Source organism: Macaca nemestrina, chromosome 5 (assembly GCF_043159975.1).
Source record: "Macaca nemestrina isolate mMacNem1 chromosome 5, mMacNem.hap1, whole genome shotgun sequence".
Classification (NCBI taxonomy): domain Eukaryota; kingdom Metazoa; phylum Chordata; class Mammalia; order Primates; family Cercopithecidae; genus Macaca; species Macaca nemestrina.
In genome coordinates this window covers 153,311,125-153,330,658 of record NC_092129.1, presented here as the reverse complement: position 1 = coordinate 153,330,658, position 19,534 = coordinate 153,311,125, and the positions used below count along the sequence as shown (strand labels likewise).

The 19,534-nt window shown below is 43.4% G+C and overlaps 2 protein-coding genes across 6 annotated transcripts in view; one reads left to right on the top strand and one right to left on the bottom strand.

The window, feature by feature from the left end:
* LOC105498600 (popy Class I histocompatibility antigen, A-1 alpha chain-like) overlaps window positions 1-15,927 on the top strand; it is a 47,412-nt gene extending 31,485 nt beyond the window's left edge. For all 5 annotated transcript variants that reach the window (XR_011623880.1, XR_011623879.1, XR_011623878.1 and 2 more), the window contains 2 exons: window positions 11,477-11,543; window positions 15,778-15,927. The gene's annotated coding sequence lies outside the window, so the exon portion shown is untranslated. The remainder of the gene's footprint in view (window positions 1-11,476; window positions 11,544-15,777) is intronic.
* The window catches only part of LOC105498593 (tripartite motif containing 26), a 151,177-nt gene that overhangs the window by 100,235 nt on the left and 31,408 nt on the right, over window positions 1-19,534 (bottom strand). The window lies entirely within an intron of this gene.

Here is a 19,534-nt window from a genome sequence, read left to right as displayed (position 1 = left end):
TCTACATCTTAACTTCATCCCCCCACTTTTTAACTTTTTGTTGTTTCTAATTTTATCTGATTTTACTATGTCTTGAAAAGTTGTTGTAGTTATTATTTTTGATTGGTTTATTATTTATTCTTTCTACTTACACACCACAGTTACAATGTTATCATACTTTGGGTTTTTCTGTGTACTTTTACTCTTAACAGTGAGTTTTGTACCTTTAGATGATTTCTTGTTGCTCATTAATATCCTTTTCTTTCTGACCAAAGTACTATCTTAAGCATTTCTTATGGGACCAGTCCAGTGTTGATGAAATTCCTCAGCTTTAGTTTGTCCGGGAAAGTCTTTATTTATTCTTCATGTTTGAAGGATATTTTTCCTGGATATACTACTCTAGGGTAAAAGGTTTTTTCCCTTCAGCACTTTAACACATGTCATGTCACTCTCTCCTAGTTTGTAAGGTTTCGACTGAAAAATATGCTGCCAGATGTACTGGAGCTCCATTGTATGTTATCTGTTTCTTTTCTCTTGCTGCTTTTAGGATCCTTTCTTTACCCTTGACCTTTGGGAGTTTGATTATTAAATGTCTTGAGGTAATCTTTGGGTTAAATTGACCTGGTGTTCTATAACTTTCTTGTACTTGGATATAGATATCTTTCTCTAGATTTAGGAAGTTCTGTGTTATTATCCCTTTCAATAAACTTTCTATTCCTATCTCTTTCTCTATCTCCTCTTTAAGGCCAATAACTCCTAGATTTGCCCTTAAGAAGCTGTTTTCTAGATCCTATAGGTATGCATCATTGTTTTTTTATTTTTTGTCTGCTGAATGTGTATTTTTCCCTTTTCTTTATTTGACTGTGTATTTTCTTTTCTTTTCTTTTCTTTTCTTTTTTTTTTTTGAGATGGAGTCTCACTCCTTTGCCAGGCTGGAGTGCAATGGCATGATCTTGGCTCACCACAACCTCCACCTCCCAGGTTCAAGCACTTCTCCTGCCTCGGTCTCCCAGGTAGCTGGGATTACAGGCATGCACCACCATGCCTGGCTAATTTTGTATTTTTAGTAGAGAAAGGGTTTCTTCATGTTGGTCAGGCTGGTCTCAAACTGCTGACCTCAGGTGATCCGCTTGCCTCAGCCTCTGAAAATGCTGGAGTTACAGGTGTGAGGTGAGCCACTGCGCCTGGCTTTGTTATTGTTAATAGTGCTGCAATGAACATACACTTGCATGTGTCTTTATGGTAGAGTGATTTATATTCCTTTAGGTAAATACCCAGTAATGGAATTGGTAGGTCAAATGGTAGTTCTATTTTTAGTTCTTTGAGGAGTCGCCACACTGCTTTCCACAGTGCTTGAACTAATTTACACTCCTAACAACAGTGTATGTGTTCCTTTTCTCCATAACCTCACCAGCATCTATTATTTTTTTACTTTTTCATAGCCATCCTTACTGGCATGAGATGATGTCTCATTATGGTTTTGATTTTGCATTTCTCTTATGATCAGTGATAATTGAGTTTTTTTATATGCTAATTGGCTGCATGTATGTCTTCTTTGAAAAGCGTCTGTTCATGTCCTTTGCCCATTTTTTAATGGAGTGGGGTTTTTTTTCCTGTAACTGTGTTTAAATTCTTTATAGATGCTAGATATTAGTCCCTTGTCAGATGCAGTTTGCAAAACTATTCTCTCATTCTGTAGATTGTCTGCCCTGTTGATTGTTTCTTTTGCTGTGGAGAAGCTCTTAAATCTGATTTGTCAATATTTGCTTTTGTTACGATTGCTTTTGTTGTCTTCATCATGAAATCTTTGCCAGATCCTATGTCCAGAATGGCATTGCCTAAGTTATCTACAGAATTTTTATAATTTTGGGTTTCAACTCTTTAAACCATCTTAAGTTAATTTTTGTACATGGTAAAAGAAAGGGGTGGGGTCCAGTTACGATCTTCTGCATATGGCCAACCAGTTATCCCAGCACCATTTATTGAATAGGGAGCCCTTTCCCCATTGCTTGTTTTTGTCAACTTTGTTGAAGATCAGATGGCTGTAGGTTTGCTGCCTTATTTCTGGGCTTTCTATTCTGTCCCATTGGTCTGTGTGTCTGCTTTTGTATCAGTACCATGCTGTTTTGGTCACAGTAGCCTTGTAGTTTGAAGTTAGGTAATGTGATGCCTCCACCTTTGTTCTTTTTGCCTAGGATTGCCTTGACTATTCAGGCTCTTTGGTTCTATATGAATTTTAAAAGTTTTCTCTAGTTCTGTGAAAAATGTAATTGATAGTTTGATAGGAATAGCATTGAATCTATAAACTGCTTTCGGTAGTATGACCACTTTAATGATGTTGATTCTTCCTAGCCATGAGCATGGGAAGTTTTTCCATTTGTTTGCATCATCTCTGATTTCTTTGAGCAGTGTTTGTGATTCTCATTGTAGAGATCCTTTACTTCCTTAGTTAGCTGTAGTCCTAGGTATTTTATTCTTTTTGTGGCAATTATGAATGGGATTGTGCTCCTGATTTGGCTCTTGGCTTGGCTATTGTATATAGGAATGTTAGTGATTTTTGTACATTGATTTTGTCTCCTGAAACTTTGCTGAAATTGTTTATCAGCTGAAGGACCTTTTGGGCTGAGGCTATGGGGTTTTCTAGATATAGAATCATGTTGTCTGCAAACAAGGATAGTTTGACTTCCTTTCTTCCTATTTGGATGCCTTTTATTATTTTTGTTGCCTGACTGCTGTGATCAGGACTTTCAACACTATATTGAATAGGAGTGGTGAGAAAGGGCTTCCTTATCTTGTGCTTTTCAAGGGGAATGCTTGTAGCTTTTGCCCATTCAGTTTTGCCCATTCAGTATGATGTTGGCTGTGAGTTTGTTATAGTTGGCACTTATTATTCTGAGTTATGTTCCTTCAACACCTAGTTTATGGGGAATTTTTAACATGAAGTGATGTTGAATTTTATTGAAAGGCTTTTTTGCATCTATTGACGTAATCATATAGTTTTTGCTTTTAGTTCTGTTTATGAATCACATTTATTGATTTGGGTCTACTGAACCAATCTCGCATTGTGATAATGCCTACTTAATTGTGGTGGATTAGCTTTTTGATATGTTGCTGGATTCAGTTTCCAAGTATTTTGTTGAAGATTTTTCCATCAATGTTCATCAAGGATATTGATCTGAAGTTGTCTTTTTTTGTTGTTGTTGTTATGTCTCTGCTAGATTTTGGTATCAGGATAATGCTGGCTCATGGAATTAATTAGGGAGGAGTCCCTCCTCCTCAATTTTTGGGAATAGTTCCAGTAGGAATGGTACCAGCTCTTCTTTGTACATCTGGTAGAATTGGGCTGTGAATCTATCTGGTGCTGGGAATTTTTTTTTTTCTTTTTTTTTGGTTGGTAAGCTATTTGTTACTGATTCTATTTTGGAGCTCATTATTGGTCTGTTCAGGAAATCAGTTTCTTCCTAGTTCAGTCTTGGGAAGGTGTATATGTCCAGGAATGTATCCATCTCTTCTAAATTTTCTAGTTTGTGTACAGATACGTGTTCATAGTAGTCTCTAATGGTTATTTGTATTTCTGTAGGGTCAGTGGTAATATCTTCTTAGTCATTTCTAATTGTGTTATTTGGATATTTTCTTATTAGTGTAGCTAGTGGCCTACCTTGTTAATTTTTAAAAATACAACTCCTGGATTTGTGGATCTTTTTAATGTTTTTTCATGTCTCGGTCTCCAGTTTAGTTCTGATTTTGATTATTTATTATCTTCTGCTAGCTTTGGGTTGGTGTACTCTTGCTTCTCTAGTTCTTTTAGTTGTGATGTTAGGTTGATAATTTGAGATCTTTCTAACTTTGTGGTGTGGGCGTTTAGTGCTATAAATTTTCTTATTAATGCTGCCTGAGAGTCCTTTTTCTTACGTTAGTCTGTTGTTAAAGCTCTTGACTGTATTTTTTATCTCATTCACTGAACTTCTTTAACTGTAAGATCTGAATTTTTTTCTTTAATATTTTATCTTTTTTCTATGTTGCCCAGGCTGGTCTTAACCTCCTGGCTCTAGTTATCCTCCCACCTTGGTCTCCCAAAGTGTTGGGAGTACAGGCATGATTACCCAGGCTTCTTTGGTTCTTTTATGATATCCACCCTTTGTTGGATTTCTTATTCAGATCATGAATTGTTTTTCTGGTTTTGTTGAAGTTGTCTATCTGTATTCTCCTGTATCTAGTTGAGTTTCCTTAAAATTATTATTTTGAATTTATTTTCAGAGAATTCATAAATTTTCACTTATTTTGGATTGGCTACTAAAAAATTATTGTTTTAGTGTTATCATATTTCCTCGTTTTTCATGTTTTTGCATTGTTATCTGTGCATCTTCTGGAACAGTCTCTCCTTCCAGTTGTGTAGAGTAGCTTTCATGCAGAAAACGTTTCACCTGGAGATGGGTTTGAAGTGTCAGTTGGGTAGGATGTGTTGGCCTTGTTCTGGGTGGATGTAGTAATGTAAACTCTGTGTAGTTTATTTAGCTGCATTCAACATGGGAGAGGTCTCTGAGTGCCTCAGTGGCTTGGGCTGCAGAGGTCTGTGGGGCCGTGCAAACTTAAGTGCTCCTCCCCTGAGAGTGGGGCAGCTGGATGATCTATGCTGTGGGAGAAGGACAAGTTTGTTCAGCCTGTGTGTGATTATAATTAAACCACGTAACCATTAAACAAAAAGAGGTTGGCAGATTCTCTGGTCCATGAGAAAAATCACAGAGAACATTAACTATTAGTACAGCTGGCCTTCTTTTCATTTCCTCACCTTTATTACCAATATTACCAGAAATTGTGGACTACCTTTCTAGGATCATAATTTTGATTTGTATTACTAGGGTTCAGCACCAAATCCTCGACTTCAGGTCTGTATCTCCTTATAATCTCTGCATCCCTTCCTACAGCACTGTGGGAATCTATGCAGTAGGTTGTTCTCAAGGTCACTTTTGTGGTAGGCAGACACAAAGATGGCCCCCAAAGGGCCTCATCTCCTGGTATTTGTGGCCTTATGTAATCCTTAGCCTTGGAGTATAAGCTGGACCTAATGCAATGGTTATAATAAATAGAATATGGTAAGTATTCTAATTATGATGGAATATGTATTTTGGAGACATCAGGGGTCAAATGTGTCAGGTTACTGTCCAAGCCACGCTGGGAAAGCATAGACACCCCACGAAACTGATGGCAAATGGCCCTGTATTCCTTTTTTTGACCTGAGGGGTTGTTCCTCTCAGCCTCAGCCTCCACAGTCCTTGCTGTGATGCAGATTCAGAAGTAACCAATCCCAAGAAAGGACTCACACTGTATAGAGGATAGGGAAAACTATCATTTTATTAACCACCAAAATTAGGAGTCAGAATGCTTCCACCCACTGCACCCTGGGTTGCAGTTTTACCAATTGCCAAGTACCGTGAGAGAACAAACACCCAACCAGCTATATGAAGCAGGTTTATTACACACAGATAGGCAGCAAGGGACAACAGAAGCCTAGAAGCACTATGAGCCAGTCCCGTCAGGTTCAAGAAAGTTGCCAATGATGGATGGAGTCTCAACTGCATGTGCCCTAATTGCACAACAGCTGAAGGTCCCCAAAAGGTAGCCTGACCAGGGTTATGTGCCTCAGGGGCATTGTGAATCACTGAAAAAAGCTTTGAAGGACTTCCTGCTTCCACAGGAGAGAGGAACAAAAGCCCAGGCTGTCCCAGGCAGTTCCTCCCTGACTCAAAATGTTGCATTCCCTAGGAGGGACAGGAACAAAGTCTGGGCTGTTTCAGGTAGTTCCTGTGCATCTCAGGATATTTACTGCATTTCCAGCACATTCTAAAGTTATTCTTGAGAACTGCAAGCAAGAATGAAGGAGAACTGTGTCAGTCCATGACCTCCTAAAGAAGTGCCCTGCATCTGTCATCAGATAGCAGCAGCAGCAGGAGGAAGATAAGGAGAGGCAGTGAGTCTGATTCGGCTGGGATGAATGAGGGATCTGGTGGTAAAGAGGAAAGGAAGTGAAGAAACAGAGACACAAATCTAACACCTGGTATGTACAAATACTCCCCCAGGGAATCCTCCATGGCCAGAAAAATGGGGAAAATAACAGTCTCCAATCTCGCTGTGCTGTCCCCTGTGCCCCAGCTTTCCCTTACTTCAACTCAGAATAAATATCCCAGGGAGCCCCGAGTGGCAAACACTGTCAATATGTCTTTGCTCATCTCCAGAACAGATTATCACAGCTCCTTACTCCCCGCAAGTCCTAATCTCTCTATTCTTATTAGATAGGATATTAATTCAGTTGTGTGCAGCAGCAACCCAGATGGTCAAATAGGAAAGTAGTGTGTATGTCTCCCATGACAGTGAGGCAGACAGTCCAGGGCCACTAGGGCATCTGCATTATGAAGTTGTCTAGGCATAAGGGCTCCTTTGGCCTTCCTTCTCTGCTATTATAATAATTAGAAGGGTATTGCCCTTATTAGCATGACTTGGAGCACCCAAGACCATGTCTATGGTCCTTGAGGAAGGCAGGGAAAGCTGGGAAGGAGAAAAAGGCCCGGACCTTTAAGGGTAAAACCTACAATTTCACATCTGCTTCATCTTATTGGCCAAAACTTAGCACTAGCCTCAAGAAAGGCTGTAGAATACAGCTTTTAATCAGGGCGGCTGTGTGCCCAGATAACTCCATTGATGATATAGTTTATATATTTGTCCCTTCCAAATCTCATGTTGATGTGTGATCCCCAGGGTTGGAGGTGGGGCCTAGTGGGAAATGTCTGGGTCATGAGGGTGTATCCTCATGAATGGCTGGGTGCCCTCCTCATGAATATGAGTGAGTTCTCACTCTATTAGTTACTGCGAGATTTGACTGTTAAAAAGAGCCTGGCTCCACCTCCTCTCTTTTGCTCACTCTATTGCCATGTAACACATCTGCTCCCTGTTTGCCTTCCACTCTGATTGAGAGCTTTGTGAGGCCCTCAACAGAAACAGATGCTGGTGCCATGCGTTGTGTCAGCCTGCAGAACTGTGAGCCAAATAAACATCTTTTAAAAATAAATTACCCAGTCTCAGGTATTTCTGCATAGCAATGCAAAACACCAGTGGTGTGCTACCAGTGGTGTGGAATAAGGATAATTTTTGCTATAATTTGCAAATTTTAAAAAATCAGGGGCAATAGAATTATCAATATCTTGTCATTATCACTATCTTTTTATCTATCATTATCAGTATCTTAAACAGAACCAGATTTGGATGTTAAAAATTGAATAATCTCAAAACATATCATTAAGTGAACATAAAGGTGCAGATTCAGTGTGGTAAAATATCTGGGAAAAAAGGGAAACCACCATCTATAATACTGTAGAAACTGGTAACCGTGGTTGTGTCCAGGCAGGGAATTTGGAAAAGCTGTTGGTGGGATAGAGGATGGAATTTACTTTTCACTGTATACATATTTTTATTACACTAAGTTTTTAAACTTTGTGCATCTAATAGATATTCAAAAATAACTTTGAGGATGGGCACTGTGGCTCCTGCCTGTAATCCCAGCACTTTAGGAGGCCAAGGGATGCTGATCGCTTGAACCCAGAGTTTGAGACCAGCCAGGGCAACATGATGAAACCCTGTCTCTACAAAAAACTATGAAAATTAGCCGGGCATGGTGGTGTGCACCTGTAGTCCCACCTATTTGGGAGGCTGAGGGCAGGAGGGTCGCCTGAGCCCAGGGAGGTTGTGGCTGCAGTGAGCTCTGATTGTGCCACTGCACTACAGCCTGGGCAACAGAGTGAGACCTTGTCTCAAAATAATAATTTTGAATTACAAAGTTGATTTAGTGATGGTGGTTCTTTAGAGATGCAGGAGGTCTGAAAAGTAACAGGGAGAAATATTAAAAGAGCGTGCCCTCCCAGGTTCACAGAGAACTCAAGAGGAGCCTTTCCAGTAACATGTTTGATTTTTGTATCCAGGGATTTGCTTTCATAAACGAAGCACACATCTGCAGGTCATCTGGTCCAACTCAGGACCTGGGTTAAAATGACCTCAGTGTTGGTCCAACCTGTGCAAGACACTGTCCAGGGAAGAGGCCTGGCTACCCGCTTTTCTTGGGGTCTCTGACCCCACTTCTGTCTTGCTAGATGACTGTCTTCTTCCCTCTTTGCTTGCAAGTTTTGATGGAGCAGAAAGGCTCATATGGCAGGGAACGGAGGTCAGCCTCTGGCCACCAGGCCATTAAGACTGAGGATGTCAGTCTAACAGTCGTCAAGGAACTTAATCCTTCCAATAATCACCTAAGCCTGGAAGTGGATCCTTCCCCAGTTCAGCCTTCAGATAGAAACCAGCCATAGCAGATATTCTGATTAAAGCCTTGTAAGAAACTCTATGCAGAGGAAGCAGCACAGCTATGCCTGGGTTTCTAACCTACAGAAAATGTGAGATAATACACATTACTATAAGCTGCTACATTGGTAATTTCTTACATAGCAATAAGTAACTGAAAAAACATTTCACAGCTTTCACTGAGTTAAGTGACCCTTAGGGCCAGTTAGAACTTCTCTCATCCCTTCCCTATGGCAGCCCTTATCTTTCTCCTAGGTTGACAACCCGCTTTCTCTTTACCAGTGTAAATGTCAAGTTCTCTTACTATCTCAGTTGCTCTCCTCTCACATCATCCAGGAGACCCCACTAGGAAGTGGCAGGAAGAATGGAGGAACTGGCAGCAGGAGCTTGGCTAGACTCCCCATCACGGTTCATTCTGTAATGCCAGTACTACCAGGGGTTCAGTTGGAAGAAGAGAAGGGGCCAGCAGGGATTGGAAGGAGATGAGTGAACACCCAAAGGCTCTCAGGCCCACATGGGCTGTGTTCTCAGACTATGAAATAAAAGGTGATGAATAGACTCTGCATGGCCACTGCTGGTCTTTACCCTTCAGCATTCTGGATAGTGCACCTCATATACCGTGATGCAAACACATTGACTCCAGGGCAGATATAACCCATCCTTTCCCCACCTGCAGCAAGAACACCCCATCAGCCTATGGGTCACCTTTTTTTTTTTTTTTTTTTTTTTTGAGATGGAGTCTCGCTCTGTTGCCCAGGCTGGAGTGCAGTGGCACAATCTCAGCTCACTGCAATCTCTGCCTCCCAGGTTCAAGCGATTCTTCTGCCCCAGCCTCCTGAGTAGCTGGAACTACAGGTGCATGCCACCACACCCAGCTAACTTTTGTATTTTTAGTAGGGACGGGGTTTCACCATATTTGGCCAGGCTGGTCTTGGAACTCCTGACCTCATGATCTGCCCACCTCAGCCTCCCAAATTCCTGGGATTACAGGCATGACCCACCACACCTGGCTGACTATGGGTCACTTTGACACAGGATTTTTCTCAGCCACTTGCCAGTCCAAGACCTCTGAGGCTGGTGATTCCCCACCCCCCACCCCAGGCCTCACTAGGGTGGGGGTCACCACAGGAGACGCCCCATTTACACAGCCCATTGGGCCACGCCTGGCTTGCACTCCAGCGTGGATCCTGTGGCCACCACAACTGTGTGCTCAGCCCCTGATGGGAGGGAGTGTCTGAGCAAGCAAGTGCACAACCCAGCCAGCCATTCCAAGCTCCGGCACAGGAGTGGGCTCTGTGTGGGGCTTGCAGCTGGATCCCCCTGACGTCCAGGTGAGGGGGTACATACAGGGTGGTGCCCAGGCAGTGGTGCCTGCAACTCTGAAGCCCCCAAGGAGGTGTTACGGCATGCTAATTAGCTCTTTTAGTCCCACTCATTAACAGCTCTGTCAGCTCTGTTGCCACTTCCCATCATAAGGGGTGGCTGCCCTCAGCGGGCAGAGGGCCACAGTGGGTTCCCAGTTCTTGTCCCCTGTCCAAGAAGAATGAGGTTACACTGACAGTTGTAGGGTGAAGAGGGTAAAGAATAGCTTTATTGAGTGATGAAACAGCCATCAGCAGAGAGGGGATGCGAGGGTGGTTTCTTACCCCAACCTGAAGGCCGGGGAGTCCCTCTGTGTATCTGAATCTTGGGCTTTTATAGGCACAGGTAGCACTGCATAGGGCATCATTCAATTGGCTTAAAAGCATTATTCAGAAAGAATCAATTGGGAAAAGGTGGGCAAACAGGAACAGAAATTCTCACTTTGAGTTGTGGGTTTCATACAGAACAAGCAGCCCAGTGTTCAGGCTTCAGACTGTTTTTGGCTTGAAGGTGCGATTTCACTGGGCACCTGCCCCTATCTGCCTAGGGATTTGCCTCCTGCCACTATCAACTTCAAGCCCCTCAGCTCCCTGTAGTTGCCCTCATGAGGACTGTGGCAAATGCAGTAGACTCCAGTTCAGTCTCTGTGCCTGGAGAAGAAAGGGAAGCTGCTCAGAGCCCACCGGAGGTGACTCATAGGTGGCCAGTGGACAAATATGGGGGTCAGCAGGACAGCATGGTTACTTGGGCTCAGCAGTCAGACTGTTTCCTTAGAATCATGAATCAGCCCACTGAGAGTCAACGAATCTCCTACTGACCTCAGTTTCCTTGTCTGAAAAATGGGGTTGAAAGTTGTCCCTATGTCATGGGGCTCTTGTGAAGTTTAAATGATTTAATTCCTGTAAATCCCTTAGGAAAGTGACTGACACTTTTATTAATGCAGAATTCTGTAAAAGGGAGGGACCCATCCATTTAGCTCCTGTTTCCTTATTCCAAGTGTGAAGAGGACCAGCTCTCCCCAACACTTCTCCTGACCCCCCTTCCATGCCTGCAGGTGGAGCACTGTTCTGCTCCTTACAACCCACAGGGTGGGGGCAACCAAGAAAAGGCCAGGGTGGTGCCAGTATGAGGAAGTCACAGAGCAATACACACAAACACACCCACACATGCTATGCTTATATACATCAATGTGCACATACATATACAAAAACCCATACATGCTTATAAACACACACATATATACAAATCTACATACATACAGATGCGTATACCTTATACATCTACATGTACACACAGAGACACATGCACATTACACACTCCCTTCAGATTTGCCATTTCAAGCACTGGCTTATTCCCACTTAATCTCTTATAAGCAACTTAGGAATCTGAAAGAGAAGGACCTGAGAATTTTTGTCCCATGAGAAACAGACCCATTTCCCCAGGACTCTGGGAGTTCCTGAGCCTCATGTAGCCCTGTGCCTGAAAGCTCAGGGAGGAGCAGAAAAAATGCTCACTCAGATCCAGGTCCTAGTGTCAGGGGCAGCCACAGGAACTGACTTTCCCTGGGTATTGAGGATCTGGGAGTCCAGGTCTCCTTCTTCCAACCAAACCTGTGGCTGCTCAACCTCCCCTCCATAGCCAGGGGCCCCTTCCAGGCTTTGCTGCATAGCAGGAGTCTCCACAGGGGCTCCAGAAGGAAAAGGGGCAGAAGTTTAACCCCTTCGGGTGAGGCACCCGTAGGTGAGAATAAGAAAACCCAGAGTAACATTCTGCATCTGAACTCTTGTTCCTCCAGAACACAGCTCCTGTAACCACAGCCCCAGTGATCACAGCTCCAGCAACCACAACGCCAGTGACTACAGGTCAGTGGTTACTTGTGGCTGGGAAATATTCCCCTGATAGGGATGGTGGGCTCAGAAGTTGGCTCTCAGAAAGGAAGGATAGGTGAGGGGTGCTGACCCCCCAGCCTCAGCCCTAACTCTGCTGAAAATCTCCAGAAGGGCCCCTCCTCTCCTTTCCCTGAGAAGTGGCTCTCTGCCTACATCCATCTCCTTACCCCATCTCAGGGTGAGGAGCCCCTCGTGCTGTACATGGCATGTTTATCTTTGCTATTCTCCAGAAGGCACCACCACAGCCACTCCCTTCTAGAAGGTTCCATCTCCTGCAGGCCTGGTGTCCACAAGCTCTATGGTCCCTCTTCATTATGTTACCAGGTCAGTGTGATTTCCACAGGGCCCAGAACCCTAGAGTTCATCTGTGCACCGGGAGGCTCTGTGGAAGAGAAAGCAGAAAGGGCCCAGGCACAGGCCTGTTGAATGGTATCTACTCCAATGACAAAGGCAAAGGCACCATAACTCTTGATGCTTTGGCTGCTGCCAGGGCAAGGCAGGCAGCATGCCTGAAGGAACGCAGCCGAAGCCTAGCAGGGATGCAAGGAAAGGGCCTTGGAGCTCAGTGCACACATTCTCCTTCAGAGTTAAGAACCTCTTCAAAATTTCTCTTATCAAGCCACCAGTCAGTGTTTCTAGATAAATGTTAGTTACTGAGATTTATAGCTGCCGGATCTCCAGTGGGAAAGGTCAGAAGTGTGAGAAACCTTTAAGAGTCCATAAAAAAAGCCCAGTGGTCTCCTGGAAGCAGTTCCATCTCATCAAACACTTTAAAAAATGGGGCAGGTAGCACTGCCCAAGGGACGCAAGATGGGAAGCTCCCCAAATCCACATCTCTTGCTTGTGGGGGAGCCATCCTCAGCACATCGGCCCTACCCAACCAACAGTAGATACCAACATCCCTATGATGGATGAGCTATGGGGAAGTCCCCCCAATCTGGAGAATTGGCCCCCAGTGGGGACTTGGGGAGGGCTGAGTTGGGGAGCTGTGGGAGGTCATCACCAGTGGGGCTCAAGCTTTCCCCTCCAAACTCCAAGGATCTCCGCAGCCACAGGATGCATTCCTTCTCCACTTAGATCTTGTCTCTCTGTGAAGTACCCATTCGCCTTCCATTTCTACTTGGTGTAGAATGTAGGGGGCAATGAATGAGACTGCGTATTGCAGAGGGTCCACGTCCAAGCACAGGCAGTTGTAACTGTAGTAGCCACACCACCAGTACCTGTGGTTCCTGCCAGCCCCTCCATTGCCCAGGCCAGGCAGTGTCAGTCTGGCAGACGCACCCCCAAGGACTCTCCCTCATGGTGTCTGCTCCTCTACCCCACCCTTCTGCTCTCACAGCTGCTCCTTAGGTGACATTCACACTTAGACAAAGTTGTCTGGTCCCCTGATTATGATCTCCTTTACTTGCTGTCAGCTGTGCCTGGGAAGTGGTCTATGCTTAGTTCCAGGATACAATGAAAAAGCACTGGATGGGCAGGTACAGTCTTGGGCTTTACCATGAACTGTGTTGTTCGGGCAAGTTGTCTAACCTCCACAGCTCTGTTCATCTTGTATATATGGGTCGGGGGGTGAAGACTATGAGCCCACAGGTCTGCTTCTTTGCTCACTGTAACAGATTCTAAGTGCAAATCCCTGAAACAGGATCACAGTACACAACATTAACATAAGAGGGTACATTATGCACAGTACAGCTTTCCTTGAGGTTCTACAGAATGCAAACCTTAAGTACCAACCCTCTGCTGAAAAATCCTCTAATGAATTTCAAGGTTAAATATAAACTGTGGAATTGTTCTGCCTAGAGTAGTCACACCCTCCTCTGGGGTCCCACAGTTCACAGGCTCAAAACTCCTGATCCAACAGTTACACGCTGCACCAACTTTCAGACTCTCTCTCCTAGTAGGCAGTGAGCCCCTAGAAGGCAGGGACTATGTAACAATGGCCTGGCAATTTTGTTGAATAGCTGCTCCTGTCAGGATCAGCTCATAAAAAGCCAAGCACTGCTCAGCTTTTATTATGCCTCTCACTGATTTATACCTTCATTTGGCATTCAAGAACTTGTTCCAATAGTGCCAAACAGTTGGGAGATATTTACTAAAAATTATTGAACTGCAGTCTATCCTCTGAATCCACTGTGCTCAATCCCACCACACACCCTGCTGCTTCCTAACTTCTAGCTGCTTGGAATGTCTTTCTTTCATTTTCTTCATCCACTCAAATGGTACACATCCCTCAGGTTCCATGCAAAGTTCCATCTCATTCATGAAACTCCCTGACCACTGGGATATCTGGCCTATGAACTTCAGCAAACTATTTCTCTGCATTTCATTTGGCATTTGAGGAGGGACTGGTCTCTGACGTCTCTTGGTATGCCTCACAGAGTCAGTAAAGTGTTCCCAGACCTATGGGTACCACCCCATATTGTTAGCTCTTTGAGGATACACACTAGATTATACTTTTCTGGTTCTCCACCCTGAGCACCCAAAAGGCAGATGATAGGTACATCTCGGCTCCAAAAAGACTGCTGAACATGGAATGAATTAATGTCACACAGAAACTGACCTGGTGACCAGTCTGGGCCAGTTCACTCACATGACTGTAGGGGCTGGCAAGTACATAATTTTCAGGTTAGACTGGCAGGCTGGAGATCCAGGGAAGAGCTGACGCTGCAGCCTGAGGTCACAGGTAGCAGTGTTGCTGGGTTGCTGTACATTCTTTACTGTGAGATTTAGAAAAACTGTCAATTTATCATTATCCTAATATTGTCGAAGATTTAGATAGCCTATTTGCTTTTCTTTTGTTCTTATTGTTGGTGTGTTGTTATTCCTGTGAAAATCATAATTGTGCAGTGTTTTGATATCTATGAATTCAAAAACTTAAACAGAATATTAGGAACAGTAATAATAAAGTGACAAGCTTTGGATACCTTTTTGTTTCTGAATATTGTAAACATGAATCTTCTGGATCTCAGAGGGAACAAGGAAGCAATGACATTAATAATGAATCATAATCTGGAACACCTGATATTGTACAAAAAGCATAACAACTGGAAATGCCTTTGCAACTGCATAAGTTAGTTCAAGGAAACAATTAATTTGCATTTCTAAAATTTAAAAAATCCCCAATAACTTCTGACAAAACTCACAGATGGCTTATTATTGCTAGCAATGTCAATACTGGATGCAAATCATGCTCAAAAGCTGTGTGAATAGCCAAAAGTGCTAAGCACATTCTGTCAGTGCTCATAATTCAAGGAAAACATTAGCAAAATTCAAAGAGAAAACTTGAAAAATATTAAGAACAGCTTTCTACAATAAAGTATTTGAAAAAAGCAACACACTGGAAAAATGCCATCAGATGTTAGTATACAGTTTAGCCAAATGTGTAATTAAATACAGCATGTTACATCATTAAGTAGAAGCTTTTAAACAATTATACATAGTGCATTTTATCACAGTATAGATTAATGGTTCTGCTGGTTGCAAACCATATTCTACATAATAAGACAACTTTTGGAAAATTTATTAATCCAAGCAATAAATCATTATCAGTGAAGTGTCAACCATTTCACACAATGTATTTAAGTTTTAGTTCCTTAAATACTAAACATAAGACTTACAGGAAAATGGGTTTTTGTTGATCTGAGGAACTCAAACATACCAACCTTACTCATCAGTGCTGAAGAAAAATAGCTTTAATGTGAGATAGCTGTATGATGGTACAGATAGGGCCAGTATATGCAATGAAGAAAGTTCAGGGTTTCACCAAAATTTTAGCAAAATTTCAGGGTTTAAAAATCTAGAATATTATCGCAGAAGTCACATGACTGTCTCACATTTACTCTTCCTCGTGTCCTGATCCTGCTGACTTGTCCACATGGGCAACTAGGAAGCTGGCACAACTGTACTTCTTTGTTCACTTTGGTCACCACCATTAGCTCTGCTGTTGGGCTGCCCATGTGTAGGCAGATTTCATGAAAATATCAGGTTCCCTAAGCAACATGAACTGGGAGGCTCAGAGAGGGGAGATTTCCTTAGTCACTGACTTACTGAGGGATTGACTCAAGATTCCCAGGCACTAGACAAAAGTAGTCGGGAAAGGAATCATTTCCTGATTGCCTGTTGGGGAAAAAAGAAACTATTCTTTGGATAGAACCGTCTGGATGGACTCTAACACAGTAAAGTGAAGGCAGTGCATTCTTCTTCTCAGAAGGACGGCAGATGGAGCACCATGCATCCCCACAGAGGGGCTGTCCTGCGGTCCTTACAGGAGTTGCCAAGCTCCCAGAATCTCCTCCTGCTGCTGTCCCCACCCTGCCTGAAAGAGGTGAGGAGGATGATGGGGAGGGAGGCAAACAGACTCGGGATAAGAGGAGTGAGTGCCCTGGTAAAACCAATTACTTAGTTAAACCTTTGGCCAAAACTCTAGGAAGGGAGGCACAAAATGGAACAGTGTTTGTTTGTTTGTTTTGCTTCTCTAGGTAAAGGTTTAACTTCAGCATGGGTAAAACTATTCTTTCCTTCTTTTTTCTCTCCCAGAGTTCTCACCACCTCCTCCCAGGCTAAACCCTTCATGTTGCAGGAGACAGAGAATCCCAGGTAAGACCTGGACTTTTTCTCCCCGCTCCCTTCCTTCCTTTTTTCACCGTGTGTGTTCAGGATAAATTATCTTGGTTTTGTTTCTGGAGGGAAAAGGGCAGAGGCCCTGACTTGAATCTCAATCACATTTCTACACACAGTACCTGAAGAGACAGAATAGCAGAGGGGTGGGAACAATTAACATTGCTCTATAGGCTTTAGAATGGAGAAAACATAATGCCCACTCTTTTTTCTTTTACCCAAATCCAACTTCAGTTTTCTCTCCAACTCTCTAAAACCACCACCAATACTATTATCATATCATGTGTAGTACTTGGGGGGTGGTGAAAGGCTGAGTGTGAATCATGTTCAGATAGCAGGGTGTTAAACGAAATAGTTCCTCACATCAATGCCCGAAGTCATCCTTGGTCACAATAAAAGAGAATAGAGAGAAAAAAGTATGATTATTGTATTAGATAGTGGGGTTGCAGGGTTTTTTTATTTTTATTTTAAAAATTATTTTGTTATGATGATATCAATTTTTTAAGAAATAAAAGAATGGAAAAAGTTGACGGGATTTCATAATGCAAAGAAAAAAGCAAAACAAAAAACAACAAAAAGCAAACAAAATAAAAATTTATATGTAATACCAAATTTAATCCCTTCGTAACTCTGTGAAGTGGGTCAGTACTGATGGGTCAGCTTAACTAACAGATACTAGGAATAGATCCAAAAATAACCAGCCATGATCGTATAGCTTGTGGAACCCAAGTTCTGTGACACTCAGCCCAGTGTTCCACGTACAATGGCAACCGAAGCGAGGAGGGGGCCTCAGAGATGAGGTGGCCAACCCTTGCAATGTCGATATTCTCCAGCTTTCTCAGAGCAAGTGGCTGAATCTCTTTCGTGACAGACAACTCACCACCTACCAAAGCAGCCCATTTTATTAAGTCTAATTTTTAAAAAAGATCCTTATGATGAGCACAATTCTCTCTCATACTCTATGGAAACGACCAATTTCTAACCTCTATGTCACCAAGAATAAGTATAAATCTTCACATAATAGCCCTCCAAATATGTGAAATCTCTATAGTCATAGCCAGGTATATTGCATCAAAATAAATGGCTATTTTCTGCAGGAGGGTTGGTCCAAATGTCCTAGCCCACCATTACTAGAAACAAGAAGTCCTCCCTATTTTTTGAATAACTATATTTATTTGCTCAAATCATACTTATTAGGGGCCTGCTATCTGCCATGCAGTGGGGATGCAGCAATACACACGTCAAATAGACATGCATTTGGAGTGTGGAAGTGGGTGCCCACCCTAGTCGGGGAGCATCTCAGGATGTCCTCCTTGAGGAGATGACATGTCAACTGAGCCCAGAGGACAACAGGAGTTGACAGGGAAGAGCATTTCCTAGAGGGAGAAGCTGGAGGCAGCTGTAGTGAGGTGCTGATGGGTTCTGGCCACCACCTGGACCACCTAGATTTGATGTTTCTCCACCCCCACTTAGTTGTGTGACCCTGGACAAGTTCCTCACCCACCGCGTGCTTTAGAACCCTCACTGTGAAACAGGAGATGTGACAGGAATGTTGTGAGGATTGTTTGAGTGAATACATATGAAGGACTTAGGACAAGCCTGGCACATTGTTAATGCTCAATCAATGTTTGCTCTCGCGACTGGAGGGAAACAAGGTAGCAGGCAGGAGCGGGGAGTGTGCAGACAGTTCCTGCTAAGCCTTGTAAGTCATTCATGGCCCAGCACTGTAACCAGGGAAGTGAGGATGAGACTTCCACTTTGAGAAAGGACTCTCTGGCCGCAGCATGTAGAGGAATGGGAGGGGATTAGAATGTGTGTGCATGGACTAGGTGGGAGGTAACTGCAGGGCCAGCATCTGTGGCACAGATTATCTCTCTTCATCCTGAACCCCTCCCTCTTCCTGTCTTGAATCCTTTTCCCATTCCTGACCACATCCTCCACCTGTCAGAAAGTCACAGGTGTTAAGGAAGAGATTTCTGAGCACACTTTGGACAGAAGTCATGATGATGGGGCCCATGACTAGGAACCTGCTGGGAGAGGTGGCCTGCAGTGTGTCTGGAGTACACGGGGGACCCTGGGAGCATCTTCTGTGGCCGTGGCCCAGGCAGGCCTGCATCACTTGGTGCTGAACCACTATCAGATCCACCACGGGAGCCATGTGCTGTCCATTCCACAAGGAGCTCTTTCAACAGGGAGACGTCAGGCCCAACTGGATTCTAGCCACCTTGGTCTCCAGTCTCCTACTCTCAAGCCCATGAGTGACAATCCAGCACAGGAAATTTGGTTCTGTGAGCAGCCTCTATTGGCAGGATGACCAGCAATTCTTGTGTGTGGTTTGCAAAGATCTTACGGAGCACAAATGTTACGTAGTGCTGCAGAAGAACAAGGCTAGGTTCCACAGGTAGTCTGTCCTTTTGTTGTCTTGTCTACACCACAGAACCTTTGGTCGACTTGCCTTATTATTGGTTTCAGTCCTATTACAAAACAACAACAACAACAAATTATTGTATTCTAAACACAGTTCTAAATGCAACAATAGTTTATCTTTTAATCCTGTATTATACAGTTTACAATTACTTGCAAATGCATAGTACCTCACTCCAAAAAACCTCAGGCATCCAGGCATCACAATTTCTCTCTCTGCATGACATAGAAACTTCCATGTCACTAGAGGATTTCACAATCCATATACAAATCCCCTGAAGACTTCTAGGTGTAAAGGAAGCATCACTGGACACAACACTGAAAATGGCAATAGGCCAGGCATGGTGGCTCATGCCTGTAATCCCAGAACTTTGGGAGGCTGAGGCGGGAGGATCACCTGAGGTCAGGAGTTTGAGACTAGCCTGGCCAACATGGTGAAACCCCGTTTCTACTAAAAATACAAAAATTAGGGGTGGTGGTGCATGCCTGTAGTCCCAGCTACCAGGGATGATGAGGCAGGAGAACTGCTTGAACCCTGGAGGCAGAGGTTGCAGTGAGCCAAGATCGCACCACTGCATTCCAGCCTGGGCAACAGAGTGAGACTCTGTCTCAAAAAAAAAACAGGCAACAAAAGCCCTGGATAGATAGGGTTTTTTTTTTTTAGGTGAGCTATAACATCTGGGCAAATAAAAACACTATGTTATTCCTAGAAAAATGATAGAAATCTAACTTAACCTTGTCAACATGGGGATTCATTATGTTATTCAGCAAACTAAAGGAACAGTAAGAATGTAACTGCATCTCAGGTACAACTAGAACCAGGGATTTGAATGCAACTAAGACTCCCCACCTTTTATTTTCTCTTCTCTAGATCAGCCCAATTTTTTACACATTTCCTGTATGAACTATAACTATAGCCATTT